Raw genomic sequence first — 21,438 nt, forward strand, 5'->3', positions numbered from 1 at the left:
GGCAAAGTGCTGGAGCAGCAGTTGGAAGCCCACCCCCTCCACGACCAATAGGGGGAAGCCTTGCAGGATCCAGAGCCCTTGACCTCACCCTTTTCAGTGGAGCCACTCCCGACCCCGATGGAACAACTTCCCCCAGGGAGTCCTGCCTGACCCTTCCGCTCCCACCAGCCGCACCCTCAAGGCAAGGCTTCTTGCTTGGGGTGCATTCCGGAAACCCTCCCACAGATCCCAGATCAGACGAGCTGGCGGTTCTCAGTCTTCTCCCGATGGATGTTTCGCTGGCTGAGGACGGAGAACACAGGCTCTGGTGGTGCCTCTTCAGGTGCCGTCAGGGCCATCGATGACAGGTGCTTCGGGTCATTGGCCCTGCACCCCAGGCCCTCACACACACAGCACCGCACTACGTGGGGGTCAGTAGGAAGGGATCAAAAGTGCCTCCAAACATTGAGGTTGAACCGTGGCCCACTAAAGGTTCCAGGGGAGGGAGGACGAAGGGTTGCTGCTGGATGTGCCACTGAGTTGGCAATGGAAGACGGAGTGATGGGTGGACTGTAGGCAGGGACAGCAGCACTGGTAGTTTGGGATGGGGACAGGCTCGATGTTTGCTCAAACCCAAACCATTATTGCAAGGATCTTGTTAGCTTGGCTGTTAGCCAACAGTTTACCATGCGAAAGGGGGGGGGATCTTTAGCTCCAAACTGGAAAGGACCATGTTACATTGTTGATAGAGCTTCACCTACAGTCTACTTGGTGGAAATAAAGAAAGCATCTGGTACAAATGAAGACACGAAACGGAAATGGTTTCATTCATCTCAATTGAAAGCCTGGAAAGGAGTACTTTAAACGGGTAACTTTTCTCTCTTCAACTTTTTAAGATTCAAAGACGTTAAAACACAGTAATTCATACATCTACTCTTATGCCTAAAGAAGGAAAACACTGTGCACACACTAGCAATCATGAGAACACAATTAAAGAAAAAGAGGGAAAATCCACAGCAAGAGAGATTCTTTTAAAGAGCTTTTGGTTTTAAAGGAGGAAACACTGACTGACCAATTACAGACTTAGTTCAGACCATTCAGAAATACTAGTTCAAGTCACTTAGAAACACTGCCTTGACTATAACATCACGCTGACACTAACCACATGATTGTATTGCTGGAAACACACACACATGCATGCATATATCCATATATTCACAGCTCAATCAATCTCACTATATCTCTACATGAAATAACTCAGCAATCACTATGCATATATCAATCACATAGGCCTTAATCATAAGGAACTAAGGATATACTGAACCAAACAAAATGGAGTCTAAATGAACTTTGAATGGAAACGTGGCAATAAGCTAAGATCTAGGGGATTTTTGCTGATACATGATATTCATATGAGTAATGATAGCAAATACTAAGGGATCAGAATGACCTGACCGTTTTACAGATGTCACGATCTCAGCGCAAAATCTGCAAATGCTACAATTTTTAGGTGATTTCCAGTGCCAGGAATGACTCTGAAGAATCTCATTGGTGAATTTGAATGGGTTGATGTAAGCCAAAACTGTATAAAAATGAGCAAGAAAACCATGGAGTCTAAGAAGCTAGGAGGAGAGAGAGGAAGGAATACCTCCTTGCTATCTCTCTCCTTTTCCTTTCAGATTGGCAAAGCGCTCTCCCATTCTTTCCATCAACGAGAATCTCTGGGACATCTCCAGGATTGGTAAGATGATTTACTATGCCTTGTTCTTGTTGTGTTGTTGATCAAGCTATTGCAATGCTAAGACCATGCTGTACCACGATAATTAAAGTCTATGTAACCTATGCAAAATGATTTAAATAAAACTTACTGAAATTTATGTCCAGGCCTGTGTTGTATCCTTGCTCTCTCTTCATTTGGGAAAATCTGACTCAGTTGAAGATATACTAAAGACTCCCCCCTTTCGCATGGTAAACTGTTGGCTAACAGCCAAGCTAACAATCTCTCGGCCTCCTCCTCCACAAAAATTTGTAGGAGTTCCTCTTCTGCCGCCGGCAAGAGATCTTCAGCCTCCTCCACAGCCTCAACTGGTGATTTTGGGGGAGCGGAAGTCTCTGCTGATCCAGAGCCCTGCACAGCACTGTTTCCCATGCTGCAACTGGGACAATCTCTGCACTTCCCCCCACGACCACTCTTGTCCCCCACCAGGAGCCTCATAGTGCCAGCATGGTTAACAAGCAATGTAATAGAAGCTGTAAAAGGTAAAAAGGATTCTTTTAGGCAGTGGAAAACTAGTCGGAGTGAGGTTGATAAAAAGGAGCATAAGCTGTGGCAAAAAAAGTGCAAGTCTGTGATCAGACAGGCAAAAAGGGAATATGAGGAGCATATTGCAAAGAACATAAAGAAAAACAATAAACAATTCTTTAAATATATTAGAAGTAGGAAACCAGCTAGGGAGGCAGTGGGGCCCTTGGATGACCAAGGCGTAAAAGGATTACTAAAGGGTGATAGGGAAATGGCCGAGAAGCTGAATGCGTTCTTTGCTTCTGTCTTCACTGTGGAAGATAAGAAGTGCATGCCCACTCCGGAAGCACTGACTTTGGGAGGGGTTTTGAAAGACCTGAGTTACATTGAGGTGACGAGAGAGGAGGTTATGCGACTGCTAGATAATTTAAAAACTGATAAATCACCGGGCCCAGATGGCATACATCCAAGAGTTCTGAAAGAACCCAAGTGTGAACTTGTAGATCTCCTCACAAAAATATGTAATCTGTCATTAAACTCTGCATCTGTTCCTGAGGACTGGAAGGTAGCTAATGTTGTCCCCATCTTTAAAAAAGGTTCCAGGGGAGATCCGGGAAATTACAGGCCAGTCAGCCTGACGTCAATACCGGGTAAGTTGGTGGAAACTATTATCAAAAATAAAATTAGTGGGCACATTGATGACCAAAAGCTGATGAGGAAAACTCAGCATGGGTTCTGTAAGGGAAGATCTTGTCTCACCAATCTGTTAGAGTTCTTTGAGGGAGTGAACAAACAAGTGGACAAGGGAGACCCGATAGATATTGTTTATCTTGACTTCCAGAAAGCTTTTGACAAAGTTCCTCATCAAAGGCTCCTAAGTAAGCTCAGTAGCTATGGGATAAAGGGCCAAGTCCTCTTGTGGATCGAAAACTGGCTAATTAATAGGAAACAGAGAGTGAGTATAAACGGGCACTTCTCACAGTGGAGGGTGGTGAGCAGTGGGGTGCCACAGGGGTCGGTATTGGGTCCAATGCTTTTTAACTTGTTTATTAATGATTTGGAATTGGGATTAAGCAGTGAAGTGGCTAAATTTGCAGATGACACGAAATTGTTCAGGGTGGTGAAAGCCAGAGAGGATTGTGAGGCACTCCAAAGGGATCTGTCGAGGCTAGAAGAGTGGGCATCCATGTGGCAAATGAGGTTCAATGTAGCCAAGTGCAAAGTAATGCACATTGGAACCAAAAATCCAAAATATAAATACAAGTTGATGGGGTCTGAACTGGCGGAGACTGACCAAGAGAGAGATCTTGGAGTCATGATAGATAACTCACTAAAAACGTCAGCACAGTGTGCGACTGCCATAAAAAAAGCTAATGCTATGCTAGGGGTTATTAGGAAAGGGATTGAAAACAAATCAGCCGGTATCATAATGCCTCTGTATAAATCGATGGTGAGGCCTCATTTGGAGTACTGTGTACAGTTCTGGTCGCCACACCTTAAAAAAGATATCATAGCACTGGAAAAAGTACAGAGAAGGGCAACTAAAATGATTAAAGGGTTGGAACACTTTCCCTATGAGGAAAGATTGAGGCGCTTGGGGCTCTTTAGCCTGGAGAAAAGACGACTGAGGGGAGACATGATAGAGGTTTACAAGATAATGCACGGGTTAGAGAAGGTAGAGAAAGATGTGTTTTTCTCCCTTTCTCACAATACAAGAACTCATGGGCACTCTATGAAATTATTGAGCAGTTGGGTTAGAACAGATAGAAGAAAATACTACTTTACACAAAGGGTGATAAACACATGGAATTCGTTGCCACAGGAGGTGGTGGCAGCTACAAGCATTGCCAGCTTCAAGAGGGGACTGGACAAATATATGGAGCAGAGGTCCATCAGTGGCTATTAGCCACAGGAGATAGATGGTATTCTCTTTGTGGGGAGGTGGTGCTCTGTTGTCTTGGTGCTGGAAGGAAGGCAGTGGGAGGGCTTCTGGTGTCCTGGCCTCACTGACAGTCCTTTAGATGGCACTGGATTTCTAGCCACTGTGTGTGACAGAATGTTGGACTGGATGGGCCACTGGCCTGATCCAACATGGCTTTGCTTATGTTCTTATGTTCTTATCAAACAACAATTGAAGAGAAGGAGATGACACTGTGAGCACTCAGCCGAGGTGCCCACTGAGCTTGGCCTCAAGGCCTGGCAGCAGCCCTGGCACCAGAGGGAAGGAGGGACGAGAGCCCTAGCCCACCAATCCCACAGACCTGACCAGATCAGGCACTAATGTGAGCCCTTGGCCGAGGTACCCACCGAGCTTGGCCCCAGGGCCTGGCAGCAGCCCTGGAACCAGAGGAGATAGATCCCTATCCCCCAAATCCAAGCTGAATTATACTCTCAGTCTCTCATCCCAAAGGCTAGCAAGTGGCAAGCAAGAGCTCTGTCCCACTCCACTGCTCGCTGAAAGTGAAACCCAGGCTGGGAGCCCACGTCTATTTATAAGCAAAGGTCCCACTGAGCAATGCAGGAGGTCTGTGTTTTGCCATCAGAGCTGCCTATCAGGGTTTACAGGGATGAGACTGGAGTGCCTATGGCTACAGAACACCCCCTTCCCCCCTCCCTCCCCTAGGTGGCTTCTCTCAACTTGTAACCACTTTGCAGCTCCGTGGTTGGAAGGAAGACCTGCCAATCAAGGTAAGCTGGGCTTCCATTCGGGTTTCCTGGGTGACAGAAGGAGCACAGACAGAGCTCAGGCATTGCCCCAGCTCTGTTGCCAGGGAAATTGATTGCTGGTGCCTGAGTATCCTGCTTCCCGAACCACGGCCGAATGCAATGAACCAGGCCTCTACCATACGCTGGTTCATTTGCCGTGGACAATCACGAACTGCTGGATCGTGATCGCGCAATCGCCAATTTCGTGGGGTTTTGAGGTTCGTAATGCGGTTCATGCCCATCTGTAATCCCCATCTCTGAATGGGCTGCCAGCATTAAAACTACTGCCCAAGCAGGCAGAAAAGATGGAAGCTGCTGTAGAAAACATTGAAGCTGCTGCCAAGCAGGCAAGCCAGATCCCGCCCAGGAGATGGAACATCCAAACATAGGGAGAGTAGGTGAGGCCGACTCACCCTCCCACACCCCAGAGGCATGCTAAGGATCCTGAAAAAATAGGGCCTTAGGCAATTCAAAGTACTAATAATGGCCTCACCCATCCACTCAGCAAATTGTCAATCAGTATTGATAACTTTAGTTCCGCCGGGGGAAAACCCAATCAAACCTCCCTTGTTCATTGTCACAGACCTGGAGACAGTTCGCCAGCTCTTTTCCTCACCCCGGAGACAACTTCTCAATCATTTGTTCCACCCCGGGAACAACCCACTCAAGACTTTGTTTTGGGGTAGAAGGTATAATCTCGCCCCTGAGCACGTTTCACTATAATTGGAGTTCCCCTCTGCCATGAGCTGGGTACATACTTGGACCTAGGATTTCACCCTCAAATTCCATTCAAGCCCTTTTGCTTTGAAGCTCCGTCAACTCAAAGCTTCTTTCTATCGAACTTCAGGATGGTAACTATCCCCCCCCAACTTTAACCCCCCCCCTTCCTGTTTGGCTTTGAATGCATGTTGTGTGTTGTGTTGATGTGTTAAGTGCTACCGATTTTTGTTATTTTCAATGAAGATTCCTTGTTTGTTTGAAATATTTGTCTGTTTATTGAAAGGAGTTTTCCAACTGGGACAATTCTGGTATACATTAGTGAAGTTCTCTTAGTTACCCCCTCTCGCTGCCTCCTCCTTCTCCTGGCTGCTAATCCATTTCTTCAAGGAGGGTTCAGGTAACAGATAGAGTGCCAGCAACAGTCTCTTTGACCCAGGCAATTTTTCAGCTATTTCTGCCGGTACGTCTGGAGTGCCCTGGAAAGCAAAAGAAAGCAGATGGTGTGACTTGGGACAAAAAAGATGAATAGCACAAGGTAGCTGGTATTTATTCTTTATCCTACTACATTCTTTCAAGCATTCAGATTACAGATCGATGAGGGTGACTACATTTGGAGTCGACTGTAGAGTTTTCTTCACAGCCCTCCTTCAGAAAGGATATTGTAGAAGTGGGCCTGGTGTTGACATGAACAAGGTCAGGGTATCAAACTAGGATCCGGTTGACCCAGGTTCAAATCCCCACTCTGCCTTGGAAGCCCAGTGGGTGAACTTGAGATCTTATCCTCCTCTACCTTACAGGGTTGCTGTGAGGATAAAACCAACAAGGGAAGAATGCAGTAAACTACATTGTGCCCTCATTGCAGACAAAATTGGAGCCTACGTGATGTAAAAGAAATCAAATTGGAGCACCTTTTCTAAAAGGAATGGCTAAAGGGTTTGGGGACAGTTTAGGAAAAAATATCACTAAGGAAGAAAATGCGAGATTTTCAAAAGGAGGCAGGGTGTGGGGGGAAATTAGAGAGAGAACATTTTCCCTCTCTTGCGATATTAGAACTGGGAGGGTGGGACATACGAAGAAATTGATGGGCAGTAAATTCAGGAAAAGAAAGGGAATGCATCTTCATGCTATGTATGGCAGGAGAGCCAGTTTGGTGTAGTGGTTAAGAGTGCGGGACTCTAATCTGGAGAGCCAGGTTTGATTCCCTGTTCCTCCACTTGAAGCCAGTTGTGTGACCTTGGGCTAGTCACAGACTCACAACTCTCTGGAGCTCTCTCAGCCCCACCCACCTCACAGGGTGTTTTGTTGTGGGGATAATAATGGCATACTTTATAAACTGCTCTGAGTGAGCATTAAGTTGTCCTGAAGGGTGGTATATAAATCAAATGTTGTTGTTGTTCTTGTTGTTAGGAAATTCATTGTTAGCACATGCAGGAGAGGTGAGCTTAGCTGGCTTTAAAATGGAGCACAGCTTATGAGATCTGACAAGATCTGGCTTGCCTGGGCTATTCAGGGGAGGAATTACGTATTACTAACATATCAAAATTCATCCCACATGGTACTGCTTATGGTGCCTTTATATGTAAGCATACTTGAGATAAGTTAACCCCTTACCCAGTTCAGAAAGCTGACCTCCCAGAGAGCTAGGAAGAAGAGATGAAATTACAAGAATGACAGCGAAGAAACAGCATTTTTCCCTCAATGGCATGCCTACAAATAAGGACTATCCAAAGGAGGACAACGTATGACTAACGTATCAAAATTCATCCCATGCAGTACAGCTGATTGTGCCTTTATATGTAAGCATACTCGAGGCAAGTTAACCTCTTACCCAGTTCAGAGAGCCAGGATTAAGAGACAAAATTGGAAGAAGGATGGCTAAGAATCACAAGCAATTCCCCCCCCCCCAATGATATGCCTACAAATAAGGAAAGCAGTTTCCCAGGGGGCAGATCTCGGAAAATAAGGGTTCTCCTTGGTACATCTGGATTATTGGACCAGAAGCCTACCTTCCTGCCAAATTCCGTATATTCACACCCTAAATAAGACATTTCTATGACTAATCATAACATGGATTATTACAACCTGCTTTTTTTATAATATGAGGTTATTCTGCAAAAATAAACTACAGCATGATAATTATAGGACCAGCTATTGACGTGACACAAGCATATAAAGTGTTAATGATTGTTTGTGAACAGGTTTGGAAGCCTGAGTTCTTTGCCATCAAACAAAGTCACAGGGAATACGGCCCTCCCTGACTAATAGACTTGTTGTCTATTAGTCAGGAGGGCTGAAGCAGGGTGAGGCCCAGCCCCTGTACTTTACATTTTACTTTATTGGGAGAGAGTACGTTGAGCAGCATCAGCAATAGGCTTTGCTGTAGGCCACTGGGGTGAGATGCAGCCATCTGAGAGGTGGATTAATTTGTACTTTATTGCTACTGGCCTAGCAGAGTAGATGCTCTTAGCCCCCCTCCCCCTTTCTAGGCCTTTCCCTCCCCTGTCATTACACTTACTTGGGAGGGAATATTACCAACAACAATAGCTCGGCCTAAGGCCTTCAGGCAGCAGGGGCCATTTTGTGGGAGGGCTTGGCAGTTTATTCAGTTGAGTACGGCCATTTTGAGAGTGGCACCCGGGGGCCTGTTTAGCCTCTTGGCAGTAGCAGCCATGTTATGAAGGCATCTACAATATGCACAGCTCTGGGGATGTCCATTTTGAGTGTGGCATTTGTGTGGTCTGATTTACCCCCTGCTTACTGGCAGTAGCAGCCATTTCAGTGGAGCTTTGGCAGCTTATCTTGTGCTAGGGTGGCCATTTTGAGAGTGGCACCCAGTGTTCTGCTTAGCTTCCTGGCAATGGTGGCCATGTTGTGAATGCATCTGCAATATGCACAGCACCAGTGGTGGCCATTTTGAGTGTGGGCTGTGTGTGGCCTGATTTGCCTCCTGCTTACTGGAAGTAGTGGCCATTTTTGTAGGTTTTTTGCAAGTTATCCTGTGCTGGGAGTGGCCATTGTGAGTGTGTCTCGCGGTGGACTGCTTAGCCTCCTTGCACTGGCGGCCATTTTATAGAGGCCTCTGCAGCCTTACACAGTGTTTGGGGGTGCCATTTTGGGGGTGCTGTGTTCCTATTGGTCTTTGAAGTTCTAAAAGCAGTCATTTTACAGTACATTACATTACTTTACTGTATGTTTCCATCATGCCACCCAGAAAAGGGTAGTAGCCATGCTAAGGGCAAGCAGCCAGCAAATAGGCCTCCTGCAAAATGGCCATGCAGACTCTGCCTTTGAGGATGATGAAGCAGCCAAGGAGAGGAGGGAAATACTGCTATCAGTGTGTCTCAGTCAGGAGGGTTGAAGCAGGGTTAGGCCCAGCCCCTGCAGGCCTCCAGTCTATATAGGCTCCCTCGCTGTTTTCACTTTATTTGGAGAGGGTACTTACAGCAGAATCAGTACTTACAGCACCAGCACTTACAGCAGTGAAGGCCTGGCTGAAGCTTGGGGGGGAGGAGGGCTTGCAGTCATCTGAAGGGTGGCTTGCTGCACACATTATTTCTACTGGCTTAGCAAGGATCTACAGTCCCAGGGTGATGGCTGGTTAAATCCCTCCCCCTTTCCCCTGCCCAATTTGCAGCGTTTGTGGGCCTAAAGATCTGTTTCTGTTTTTTGGGTTTTCTCACTCAGGCCAACTAATGGCATGCTGTGTTGTTGCATCTGCTAAAATAGGCAAAGCTTTCATGCAGGGCACCGAAGTCTAAGATGTGATCTGATCTTTCTACCAGATTAGCACAATTGATGGCCAGTAGCGGATCGGGCCTAGGCTGCTGTAATCCAATCATGTTGAGGTGACAGTGGACTTTACTGACAAGGTAGATAAGTCCACTGGCCTCTAGTGCCTGGCTGTGGGGGCTCCAAGGGGTCAGGCGACAGTCTCTCGACGCCCATGTTTAGGATCCTGGGTTGTATCACCTTGGGTCTTGCCTCAGTCCTAAAAATTCAGTCATACTGGGAGGAGCATGTTGGGGGTTAACTTTCCTCTTCAGTAAGCGGAGGAGAAGGATGAGGTGGACCTGCGTAGGGGATAAGTAAAGGAGACTTAAGAAAGTTTACTGCACCTGGGACAGTCAGCTGCTAGCTGGCCTTTCTTTATGGGAGCTCCAGCAACTGGTGGAGCACCGAGTCTTATCTCCAGGTTGTTGGCAGCTAGAAGTGTCCTTGGAGTTTCCACTGCCTTGGGGCCCAATGGCTTCTGGGTTTAGTTCAGGGGCACTGGTGGGCTGAGCAGTGGAGTTTTGGAGTTTCTGCTGCCTTGGGGCCCAATGGCTTCTGGGTTTAGTTCAGGGGCACTGGTCGGCTGAGCAGTGGAGTTTCCACTGCTTTGGGGCCCAATGGCTTCTGGGTTTAATGCAGGGGCACTGGTGGGCTGAGCAGTGGCCCATTGACCAGTCAGTACAGGAGTCTTACTATAAACCGTATATGATTGGAATTTTCCAATCCTCATGGCAGTTGGATTGTGGGGGAGGGAACTAGATAACCCCTCAGCCCACTTCATGAGGACAATTAGGAGGTGGTTCCCATACCTAACCCTCTTTCATCCAAGTGGCATAGGATTTTGAGGAGGGTTCTGGAGACTGGTCCTGGTGTTTATGTTTTAAGGCAGCACCCAGTCTTGCCTGCCGATGGAATGGTGGAGCTTATCCCTTGGATTTCCTCTGAGCTATGCCTCCAGGGAGGGCTATTGATTCTTGGCAACCGGGTGTGGCCGGCAGTCTCTAGGCTGGGGTACCAGTTGGTCTGTAGGAGTTATGGCTGAGCTGATGGATCTCTCCCAGTTATGAGGGAGTGGACTGTTAGGGGCCTTGCCTCATATCCAGTGGCAGCCATCAGGAAGCTTAGGTGCATTTAGGTTGACCTGTAAACCTCCTGGTTTGATGTAACCCCGGGCAGCTTCGAGGGTCGCACAACATTAATGGTGGGCATGAGAGTTAGATTCTGAGCGATAGCACAGTTTTGACCCAAGCCCTTAAGGAAGGGTCTGGTTGACTCCTGGTCATTCACCTGGGGTAATGAGCTAGGCTTCCCACGGGCACGACCCTTCCATTACAGGCCCTGAAGATGTGCAAACATAGGCAAGGAGGCACAGTGTGCTCAAGGGGAGGAACAGTCCTCTGCCTCATGTACTGGTCATTCACTTGGGCAGGTATGACCTTGGCTGCAGGGCATGGCTGTTCCAGTATCTGCTCACACAGATTTGCTCACATAAACATGGTGCTCGTGAGCTGGAGCAGGGAGGGGCCTCCATTTCATGTTCAGGTCATTCACTGAGTGGTATGACCTTGTCTCACAGGGCATGGCCCTTTCCTTACAGGCTCACACAGGCTTGCAGCACCCAGGCAAGTAGTGGCCTGATGGTTTGAGGGGAAGTGCGGACCTCCGCCTCATGTCCTGGTCATTCACCATGTGGTAATGACCTTGGCTCACTGGGCATGTCCTTGGCTGCAGGGCATGGCCCTTTCGTTACAGGCTCACACAGACTTGCAGTGCATTGGCAAGTAGTGGCCTGGTGTATTGATGATTGGTCCTCAATGCTTCCATGTTGGTGTAGTAGGAAGCTTGGGACTCGTTAGCCCCTGTGAGGGCTAGGTAAAAGGTCACAGAGCCATAGAGAAAGCTTTGGGGGAGGGTCTGGTCATGAATTTGCCACACCCCTACATACTAGGCTGAATTTGCCAACCTCTACCGAGGTAATGGGGGTTCACCTGGCCACTGAAGGCAAGGGCATCTTCCTCAATGACCTATGGCAAGGGCTGAGGTTGGCACTAGGCCACCTGTGGGGCACTAGAGACTAAACAGAGGCTTGGCCCTGGTGGTGGCAGGATACAGTTTGGGAATAGGAAGGGGGCTGGTGAGTACCCTAGGTGCTTCTCCACTGATCAGGAAGAGGGGTCTGCCAGGAGCGGATGGTACTGCTTGTGACGGCTGCCATGCTGCGTGGGCAGACTCCCTTGGGGAACCCCATGTGCAAGTCCTTCCCTCACTGCTGTATGGCTGAGGCTTAGCAGCTTGAGCTGGGGGGGATCCATTTTGCCGGCTGGCTGGATCTTAGCCATCCATAGGATGGCTCGCAACTGGGGCTTCGGGGCTCGCCCAGACAGGTCAAGGCGGAGGTCCAGGGGTGACCCCGTGGCTTGGCCTGTACCGCTAGTTGGCCCTTGCCGTATTAATGGTTGATGTTATGTTTAATGAAGTGGCCCTTTAGTTCCAAGCCTTGTGTCTGTCTCATTATTCCGACTAGGGTGGCAAATGTCATCCTTTTCCTATGGGTGTGCACCCCTCACCCCAGACAAACACACAACCTATACAGCATAGTCTTCTTCCTCTCCTCCAGAAGTTTCACTATTGTCATCAATATTGCATTAAACATCTGCTCTGCCTCTCAGCCGCTTTTCATAAACTGGAGGCTCCAAATTGAAATTGAAACGTCACTTCAGGTGAGATTGGCAGAAGGTTTCTAGTTTTCAAAGGACAACCCTCGCTGCACGGAAAAGTTGTGTACAAGGTCCTGGGTCCCCCATGGAAGGCTCCCATTGACATCCTAAGAAGAGCTGCCCTGAACCTATGGGTTTAGAAAGGTATAACACTGCCTAGGATGGCTGCAGCAAGTCGCAGAGCAAATCACGCCTAGGGAACTACTTGGCAAGCAAGCTGTTGCGTTTAGTCCTGCCCTCTCCCCTGTGACTCTCAAGGAGTGAATTCTAGCAATGCCCTTCTGCTGTGAAATTTCACTGTGTGTTATTTAAAGAACCTTGGTCCTGCTATCTGGTAGAGTGATCAAGGGAAAAGATGAACTCGGTGGAACTTAAAACTGGCACTTGGCTGAGGCTAGCTGAGCAGCAGGGGGGAGAGGTTTTAGGAAGCAATCTGAATAAGGCAGATTTTTTTATAAGGGTACCTAGCTCCTTGACCTGCAAATTGCAAAACCCTAACAAGACAGTCACTGAAGCAGACGCCCAAGGCTGTTCTTTCAAGGGGCACTATCTTTGGGAACTTTAAAGCAGCAGTGTTGGAGGCCCGCTCCTGCCACTGGCCAGAAGATGGCAGCTAGTAACTAAATATTGAGAGAAGGGGGGCCAGGGGAAGCTTGTCCTAACTTCCAACCAACCCACAGATAGCCCCAGAAAAAGGATGAGCTTTGAAGAGTGAATCTGTGCTGCCCATGATGGGATACTCATAGACTCACAGATCCAGAGGAGTTAGCCGTGTTAGTCTGTGGTAGCAAAATAAAAAAGAGTCCAGTAGCACCTTCAAGACTAACCAATTTTATTGTAGCATAAGCTTTTGAGAATCATGTTCTCTTCGTCAGATGCATGGAGGGTAGAAGGAAACTGGTCAAATATAGAGGAGGAGAGGGGAGGGGGGAGGGGGGAGGAGTATTGCCGTGTTAGTCTGTAGTAGCAAAATCAAAAAGAGTTCAGCAGCACCACCTAGACTATCCAATTCCACTGCAGCACAAGCCTTCGATAACCACAGTCCTCCCCGCCAGATGCATCTGGATAGTTGGATAGTCTAGGTGGTGCCGCTGAACTCTTTTTGATTTTGCTACTACAGACTAACACGGCAATACTCCTCCCCCCTCCCCCCTCCCCTCTCCTCCTCTATGTTTGACCAGTTTCCTTCTGCTCTCCATGCATCTGACGAAGAGAACGTGACTCTCGAAAGCTTATGCTACAATAAAATTGGTTAGACTTAAAGGTGCTACTGGACTCTTTTTCATAGACTCACAGTCTTTCAACCCGTAGGAATGTAGGGGCGTCTTGACAACACAGACCCAAAGCGGTGAAAAGGGGAAAAGACTTTCAATGCAGATAGTAACTCTTTGCCCAACACATGAGGTTTGCACACACACACTTGCACACACCCTTAATAGTTTCTCTAGGGGAGTTTCCTTATGTCTGTCATCCTATGACACATGTCACGACTTAGGATACTTAGGGGATACAGGGTGTGCCAGCGTGGCTCCACCATTAATCTGTTACCCATATGGAAGGATTCCTATCCAGCCCTTTGAACTCCTATGGAGCTTTGAGGGCATGAGACATTATTCCAACAGAGATCTTATAGCCTATTTACGTAATTCCTTCTACACAATGAGCCACCCCACCCCTTCTCACCAATAGCTTGAATGGGAGCTTCTCCTTGGTTGGTGTCGCCATCTCCAGTTCTTCCTTGATAAGCCCAGGAGGATCCGACCCTTCCACCTTGTATTGGTTGAAAATGCTGGCAAGAGTTTGCAAGGCTGATTCAAGGGGAGTCAGAGACATCTTGAGTTGGCTGCCGATCTAGGAAAACGACATCTAGTTCAGTGAACTATTGAAAAACTCTTTCCTACAACAGGTGTGGACTGAGCCTCTGTGTTCAGAGGCAGCATACCCCGGATACTCCAGACAATTAACACTGGATGACAACTTCCATTATGCTCCCCATGTGAGCATAATCAAAACATCTGCTTGCTCTCTTTAAAAGTATTGCAGTATTCTCTGTAGAATCTTTGATCTGATTCCTGTATTCTTTTTTTTAAATGTGCTCTTTATATCTTCATTAAAATATTTATATACCACCAATCTTCATGTCTCAAAGAGGCATACATATGCCCATAGTTTGCATCCCACTGAAATCTCTGCCCAATTAAATGGCCTTGAAATACCTCCAAAAGTTTCAGAGAGATAGTAATCCCTCCCCTCCTTTGGGAGTCTGCTCCACAGAGTGATTACTACGAAATTTGAAGACACAGGTTCCGGTGGATTGCAAGTGAGCTACCTTAAGCTAAGAGTGCAGGAGTTTCACAGAATCACATAGAATCACAGGACCAAGCTACACATGACGAATGACACTTGAACGGCAAGTGAACAGACTCACATGCATTCCACCCTGTTTACGTGATCATGTGGAGTGCAAGTGGAGCACAAGTGAACAGGGAGGAACACATGTGAGTCTGTTCACTTGCCGTTCAAGTGTCATCCGTCACTTGTAGCTTGGCCCACAGAGTTGGAAGGGGCCATACAGACTTTCCAGTCCAACCCCCTGCCCAATGCAGGATGAGCCTAAAGCATCCCTGACAAATATTCATCCAGCCTCTTCTTGAAAACCGCCTGTGAAGGGGAGCTCACCACCTCCCTAGGCAGCTGATTCCACCTTTGAACTAAAAAGTTTTTCCTAATATCCAGCCAGTACCTTTCTGCATGTAATTCAAGCCCATTGCTTCAGGTCCTACCCTCTGCTGCCAACTGGAACAGCTCCTTGCCCTCCTCCAAATGGCAGCCTTTCAAATATTTAAAGAGAGCAATCATGTCCCCCCTCAATCTCTTCTCCAAACTAAACATCCCCAAGGCCTTCAGCCTTTCCTCGTAGGGCTCAGTCTCCAGACCCATGATCATCCTCGTCGCTCTCCTCTGCACGCTCTCGATTTTGTCCACATCCTTTTTGAAGGGTCCAGTCCGCAGTCTTCTAGTTTATCCTTTAGAATGTCATGGGGAACCTTATCAAAAGCTTTACCAAAATCCAAGAAACGTCATAGCACTAATGTGATTTATGTAACTAGGCCACAGAAATTGTCTATTTTCCTTTTTAAATATTATTTTTTGTATTATGTTTTTATTATTGTTCTATTCTCTTTGCAGGATTGGATCAATGTATTATACATATAATAGGTTAATCTATCAAATATAGAATGTACAATTAATATTAAAACAGACTGTTAAGATAAATAGTGAAACTAAGAACTAAATATACCAAATATTGTGTGATAGAATACAATGTTTAATACAAAATGTTTAACGTTCCACCCATGCTGAATCCCCCTTCAAACCCCCTTCCTTAAAATAGGTTATCAAATACATGTTTATAGCTCATTCTTTCTTTCCGTTTTTATAATGGAAGTGAGAGGAGTAAAAGTGGGGTGTTCATTTATCTTATATATTCTGATTATACCTTTCTTGTAGATCAAATGGATTACTATATACTATATATACTCTTTTTGATGTAGCCTAGTGTACTTTGTATAAGGTTCTATGTATTTCAGATTGCGATTTCTATCTCTGTTTTCTAAATACAATTTATAACAATTAAAAAAAAAACATTCCTCTGATTTTGCTGGGCAGCTGAAATGGGGATGAAATGGGGATGTGTCAATGTTGACTGACACATCCCCTTGGCTCTGTTTTGGGTTGGAAAAATGATGCAAGAGGAGGGCAGGAGTCCCTCCTCTCCTGATCCCAAGCAGAATGGAGCCTCCACTGGATTCTAAAAAGGAGGTCCACAGTGGGAAGTCACTCTTCAAAATGGCAGCGCATCCCCAGCCGATCTTGGGAACATGGTCTCATTCCGTTTGGTCCTTCGTTTGTTTGAGCTGAACTCAGTGGAGCGCAGTCAGAGACAGGCACCCTCTGAAGGGGCTCTCTCACCAGCAGGAGACATCTCTGTGGCTCCTACCATCTGCACCAGCATTGTCAAAGTTGCTACATGTCACTGGGCCAGATTATTCTGAGGAGGAACTCACAGAGCATAAGAAGCATTTTTAAGCTGCAGTCTAAGACGAATCAGATGCATTGAATTTTGGAAAAACTCTGATTCCTACAACCCACTGCTTAATGCGTCCTCTGCAGATGACATTTCAGCCTCTGCCTTGAGTCCTCCCATGAGAGAGAGTTTGATTCCCACAAAAATCATACAATTACAGGGCTGGAAGGACCCTCTATGGTCATCTAGCCCAACCCCCTGCATAATGCAGGAAATTCACAGATACATCCCCCCCCCCACACACACACCCAGTTACCTTTACTCTAGGACCAGAAGATGGCAAAACACCATCAGGATCCCTAGTCAAACTGGCCTGTGGAAAATTTCTACCCGACTCCAAAAGATTTCATTGTCTTCTTGAACCGCTTTTCCCATTTGAAATTGTCTCCTAAGATTCCTCTGCAATCTATTGTCTGGTAACTTAACTCCAGTATGCCTAAGCTTGGCCTCTGGTTCAGGAGAAATCACAAAGAGCTTCATTCTCAGTACTTACCAGTCTCTCTGAAGGCGTTGATCAAGGGTCGATGAAAGAAACTGGATGTAGAGTCTTGTACTGAGGGTGCTTTTATATGGGATTGGGAAGGGTCAGTAGACCTATAATTCACATTCATAACATCCAATATCCTTCTGATGCTAAAGGCCTTTTAGCTTCCTTTTCTTAAAACATCACTTATGTTTGTGTTCATTACCGTTCCTCAAGTAATAAACTGTGTACTTTGCTCCTGCAGTCCTCTTTCATTTTAATAATATTTAATTTTAATAACACTTTATAATACATTTTAATAATCCGTTTTTATTCATTTACGGTATTATTTTACTCTATTTTGAAGACAACACCCTTGAGTACAGCATGTTCTTTCCTCACTTGAAGATGAGCAGAATTTCTCGGAAGACATCTGGCAAATATTACCATTAACAGTGTCTCATTTCCTCACAAGTATTCCTAATTAAGGAGAATTCCAATTCAGAACACTCCATTCCTTCCCATAGCCAGATAATTACCACATTTTTTCTTAGGTGCTACTTTCTGGAAGTTTCTCTAGATGGGGGCAGCGGAGGCTACTCTTCTGAGAGGAAGATCACCTGTCGGAGGGCAAAGGACTGGAATATGGGGTCTGGTCCTGGACAGAGATGCTGCCTCCAATATTAAAAAATGGTGCCCTGGGGAACCCACCTTACCGGAAGTAGGGAAAAAGAAACTTCTCTGTTACATAAATGATAGAAAAATATCACAACAAATAATGTGATCCTGTATCACAAATTTAGAAAATTTCCATTCCCATGGTATTATGAAACAGCTTCTGTAAAAAGTCAGGAAATTACTTAGCATCTCCTTGCCACCCTAGTCGGCATAATGAGACAGACACAAGGCTTGGAACTAAAGGGACACTTCATTAAACGTAACATCAACCATTAATACGGCAAGGGCCAACTAGCGGTGCAGGTCAAGCCATGGGGTCACCCCTGGACCTCTGCCTTGACCTGTCTGGGTGAACCCCGAAGCCCCAGTTGCGAGCCATCCTATGGATGGCTAAGATCCAGCCAGCCGGCAAAATGGATCCCCCCCAGCTCAAGCTGCTAAGCCTCAGCCATACAGCAGTGAGGGAAGGACTTGCACATGGGGTTCCCCAAGGGAGTCTGCCCACGCAGCATGGCAGCCGTCACAAGCAGTACCATCCGCTCCTGGCAGACCCCTCTTCCTGATCAGTGGAGAAGCACCTAGGGTACTCACCAGCCCCCTTCCTATTCCCAAACTGTATCCTGCCACCGCCAGGGCCAAGCCTCTGTTTAGTCTCTAGTGCCCCACAGGTGGCCTAGTGCCAACCTCAGCCCTTGCCATAGGTCATTGAGGAAGATGCCCTTGCCTTCAGTGGTCAGGTGAACCCCCATTACCTCGGTAGAGGTTGGCAAATTCAGCCTAGTATGTAGGGGTGTGGCAAATTCATGACCAGACACTCCCCCAAAGTTTTCTCTATGGCTCTGTGACATTTTACCTAGCCCTCACAGGGGCTAAACAGTCCCAAGCTTCCCACTACACCAACATGGAAGCATTGAGGACCAATCATCAATACACCAGGCCACTACTTGCCAATGCACTGCAAGCCTGTGTGAGCCTGTAACGAAAGGGCCATGCCCTGCAGCCAAGGTCATGCCCAGTAATCCAAGGTCATTACCACGCGGTCAATGACTGGGACATGAGGCGGAGGTCCGCACTTCCCCTCAAACCATCAGGCCACTACTTGCCTGGGCGCTACAAGCCTGTGTGAGCCTGCAAGGAAAGGGACATGCCCTGTGAGACAAGGTCAACACCACGCAGTGAATAACCAGGACGTGAGGTGGAGGTCCGCACCTCCCCTCAAACCATCAGGCTACTACTTACCTGGGCACTGCAAATGTGTGTGGGCCTGTAAGGAAAGGGCCATGCCCTGTGAGACAAGGTCAACACCACACGGCGAATGACCAGGATGTAATGCTGAGGACCGCACCTCCCCTAAACCATCAGGCTACTACTTGCCTGGGCGCTGCAAGCCTGTGTGAGCTTGTAAGGAAAGGGCCATGCCCTGGGAGACAAGGTCAACACCACATGGCAAATGACCAGGACATGAGGCGGAGGTCCGCACTTCCCCTCAAACCATCAGGCCACTACTTGCCTGGGCGCTACAAGCCTGTGTGAGCCTGCAAGGAAAGGGACATGCCCTGTGAGACAAGGTCAACACCACGCAGTGAATAACCAGGACGTGAGGTGGAGGTCCGCACCTCCCCTCAAACCATCAGGCTACTACTTACCTGGGCACTGCAAATGTGTGTGGGCCTGTAAGGAAAGGGCCATGCCCTGTGAGACAAGGTCAACACCACACGGCGAATGACCAGGATGTAATGCTGAGGACCGCACCTCCCCTAAACCATCAGGCTACTACTTGCCTGGGCGCTGCAAGCCTGTGTGAGCTTGTAAGGAAAGGGCCATGCCCTGGGAGACAAGGTCAACACCACATGGCAAATGACCAGGACATGAGGCGGAGGTCCGCACCTCCCCTCAAACCATCAGGCCACTACTTGCCTGGGTGCTGCAAGCGTGTGCGAGCCTGTAAGGAAAGTGTCATGCCCTGTGAGACAAGGTCATATCACTCAGTGAATGACCTGAACATGAAATGGAGGCCCCTCCCCACTTGAGCTCACGAGCACCATGTTTATGTGTGCAAATCTGTGTGAGCCGATACTGGAACAGCCATGCCCCGCAGCCAAGGTCATTACTGCCCAAGTGAATGACCAGTACATGAGGCGGAGGACTGTTCCTCCCCTTGAGCACACTGTGCCTCCTTGCCTATGCATGCACATCTGCAGGGCCTGTAATGGAAGGGTCGTGCCTGTGGGAAGCCTAGCTCATTACCCCTGGTGAATAACCAGGAGTGAGGCAAAGGAACCCACATCCCATCAAACAGAAGTAGCAGCTCAGCCATCACTTTCCCCATGGCTAATGCGGACTCATCAGACCCTTACTTAAGGGCTTGGGTCATCACTGTGCTAACACTCAGGATCTAACTCTCATGCTCACCATTAATGTTGTGCGACCCACGAAGCTGCCTGGCCTTACATCAAACTGGGAGGTTTACTGGTGAACCTAAATGCACCTAAGCTTCCTGATGGCTGCCACTGGATATGAGGCAAGGCCCCTAACATACCACTCCCTCATAACTGGGAGAGATCCACCAGCTCAGCCATAACTCCTACAGACCAACTGGTACCCCAGCCTAGAGACTGCCGGCCACACCCGGTTGCCAAGAATCAATAGCCCTCCCTGGAGGCATAGCTCAGAGGAAATCGGAGGGATAAGCTCCACCATTCCATCGGCAGGCAAGTACGGATGCTGCCTTAAAACATAAACGCCAAGACCAGTCTCCAGAACCCTCCTCAAAATCCTATGCCACTTGGATGAAAGAGGGTTAAGTATGGGCACCACTGCCTAATTGTCCTCATGGAGTGGGCTGAGGGGTTATCTATTTCCCTCCCCCACAATCTAACTGCCATGAGGATTGGAAAATTCCAATCATATACGGTTTACAGTAAGACTCCTGTACTGACTGGTCAATGGGCCACTGCTCAGCCCACCAGTACCCCTGAACTAAACCCAGAAGCCATTGGGCCCCAAGGCAGTAGAAACTCCAAGGACACTTCTAGAAGCCAACACCCTGGAGATAAGGCTCAGTGCTCCACCATTTGCTGGAGCTCCCATAAAGAAAGGCCAGCCAGCAGCCGACTGGCCCAGGTGCAGTAAACTTTCTTAAGTCTCCTTTACTTATCCCCTACTCAGGTCCACCTCATCGTTCTCCTCCACTTCCTGAAGAGGAAAGTTAACCCCCAGCATGCTGCTCCCTGTATGACTGTCCCTTTAGGACTGAGTCAAGTAACAACCCAGTGGCCAAACTGCGAAAACCCAAAGGCAAGACCCAAGGTGATACAATCCAGGATCCTAAACATGGGAGTTGAGAGACTGTCGCCTGACCCATCGGAGACCTCACAGCCAGGCACTAGAGGCCAGTGGACTTACCTACCTTGTCAGTAACATCCACTGTCACCTCAACATGACTGGATTACAGCAGCCTAGGCCAGATCCGCTACTGGCCATCAATTGTGCTAATCTGGTAGAAAGATCAGATCACATCTTAGACTTTGGTGCCCTGCATGACAGCTTTGCCTATTTCAGCAGATGCAACAACACAGAATGCCATTAGTTGGCCTTAGTGAGAAAACCCAAAAAACAGAAAGTAATGGAATGTACTGTAAAATGACTGCTTTTAGAACTTCAAAGACCAATAGGAACACAGCACCCCCACAATGGCAGCCCAAAGACTGTGTAGCCTGTAGAGGCCTCTATAAAGTGGCCACCAGTGCAAGGAGGCTAAGCAGGCCATCATGAGACACACTCAAAATGGTCACTGCCAGCTCAGGATAAGCTGCAAAAAGCCCACAAAAATGGCCACTACTGCCAGTAAGCAAAAGGCCAATCAGGCCTCACACAGCCCACACTCAAAATGGCCACCCCGGTGCTATGCATATGATAGATGCCTTCACAACATGACCACCATTGCCAGGAAGCTAAGCAGAGATGCCTCTCTCAAAATGGCCACCATACATGATAAGCTGCAAAAGCCCCAATAAAATGGCTGCTGCCAGTAAGCAGGAGGAAAATCAAGCCACACAATGCCCACACTCAAAAT

The 21,438-nt window shown here is 47.6% G+C and overlaps 1 long non-coding RNA gene across 1 annotated transcript; it reads right to left on the reverse strand.

Moving 5' to 3' along the window:
* Positions 1 to 5,911: 5,911 nt before the first annotated feature.
* On the reverse strand, positions 5,912 to 16,934 carry LOC129343581 (uncharacterized). Its single transcript, XR_008598306.1, has 3 exons — positions 16,716 to 16,934; positions 13,819 to 13,986; positions 5,912 to 6,123 (listed from the first exon to the last, which is right to left on the reverse strand). It is a non-coding gene; the product is annotated as an uncharacterized LOC129343581 (long non-coding RNA).
* Between the last annotated feature and the right edge of the window lie 4,504 nt (positions 16,935 to 21,438).

The sequence above is a fragment of the Eublepharis macularius genome, chromosome 1 (genome assembly GCF_028583425.1).
Source record: "Eublepharis macularius isolate TG4126 chromosome 1, MPM_Emac_v1.0, whole genome shotgun sequence".
Classification (NCBI taxonomy): Eukaryota; Metazoa; Chordata; class Lepidosauria; order Squamata; family Eublepharidae; genus Eublepharis; species Eublepharis macularius.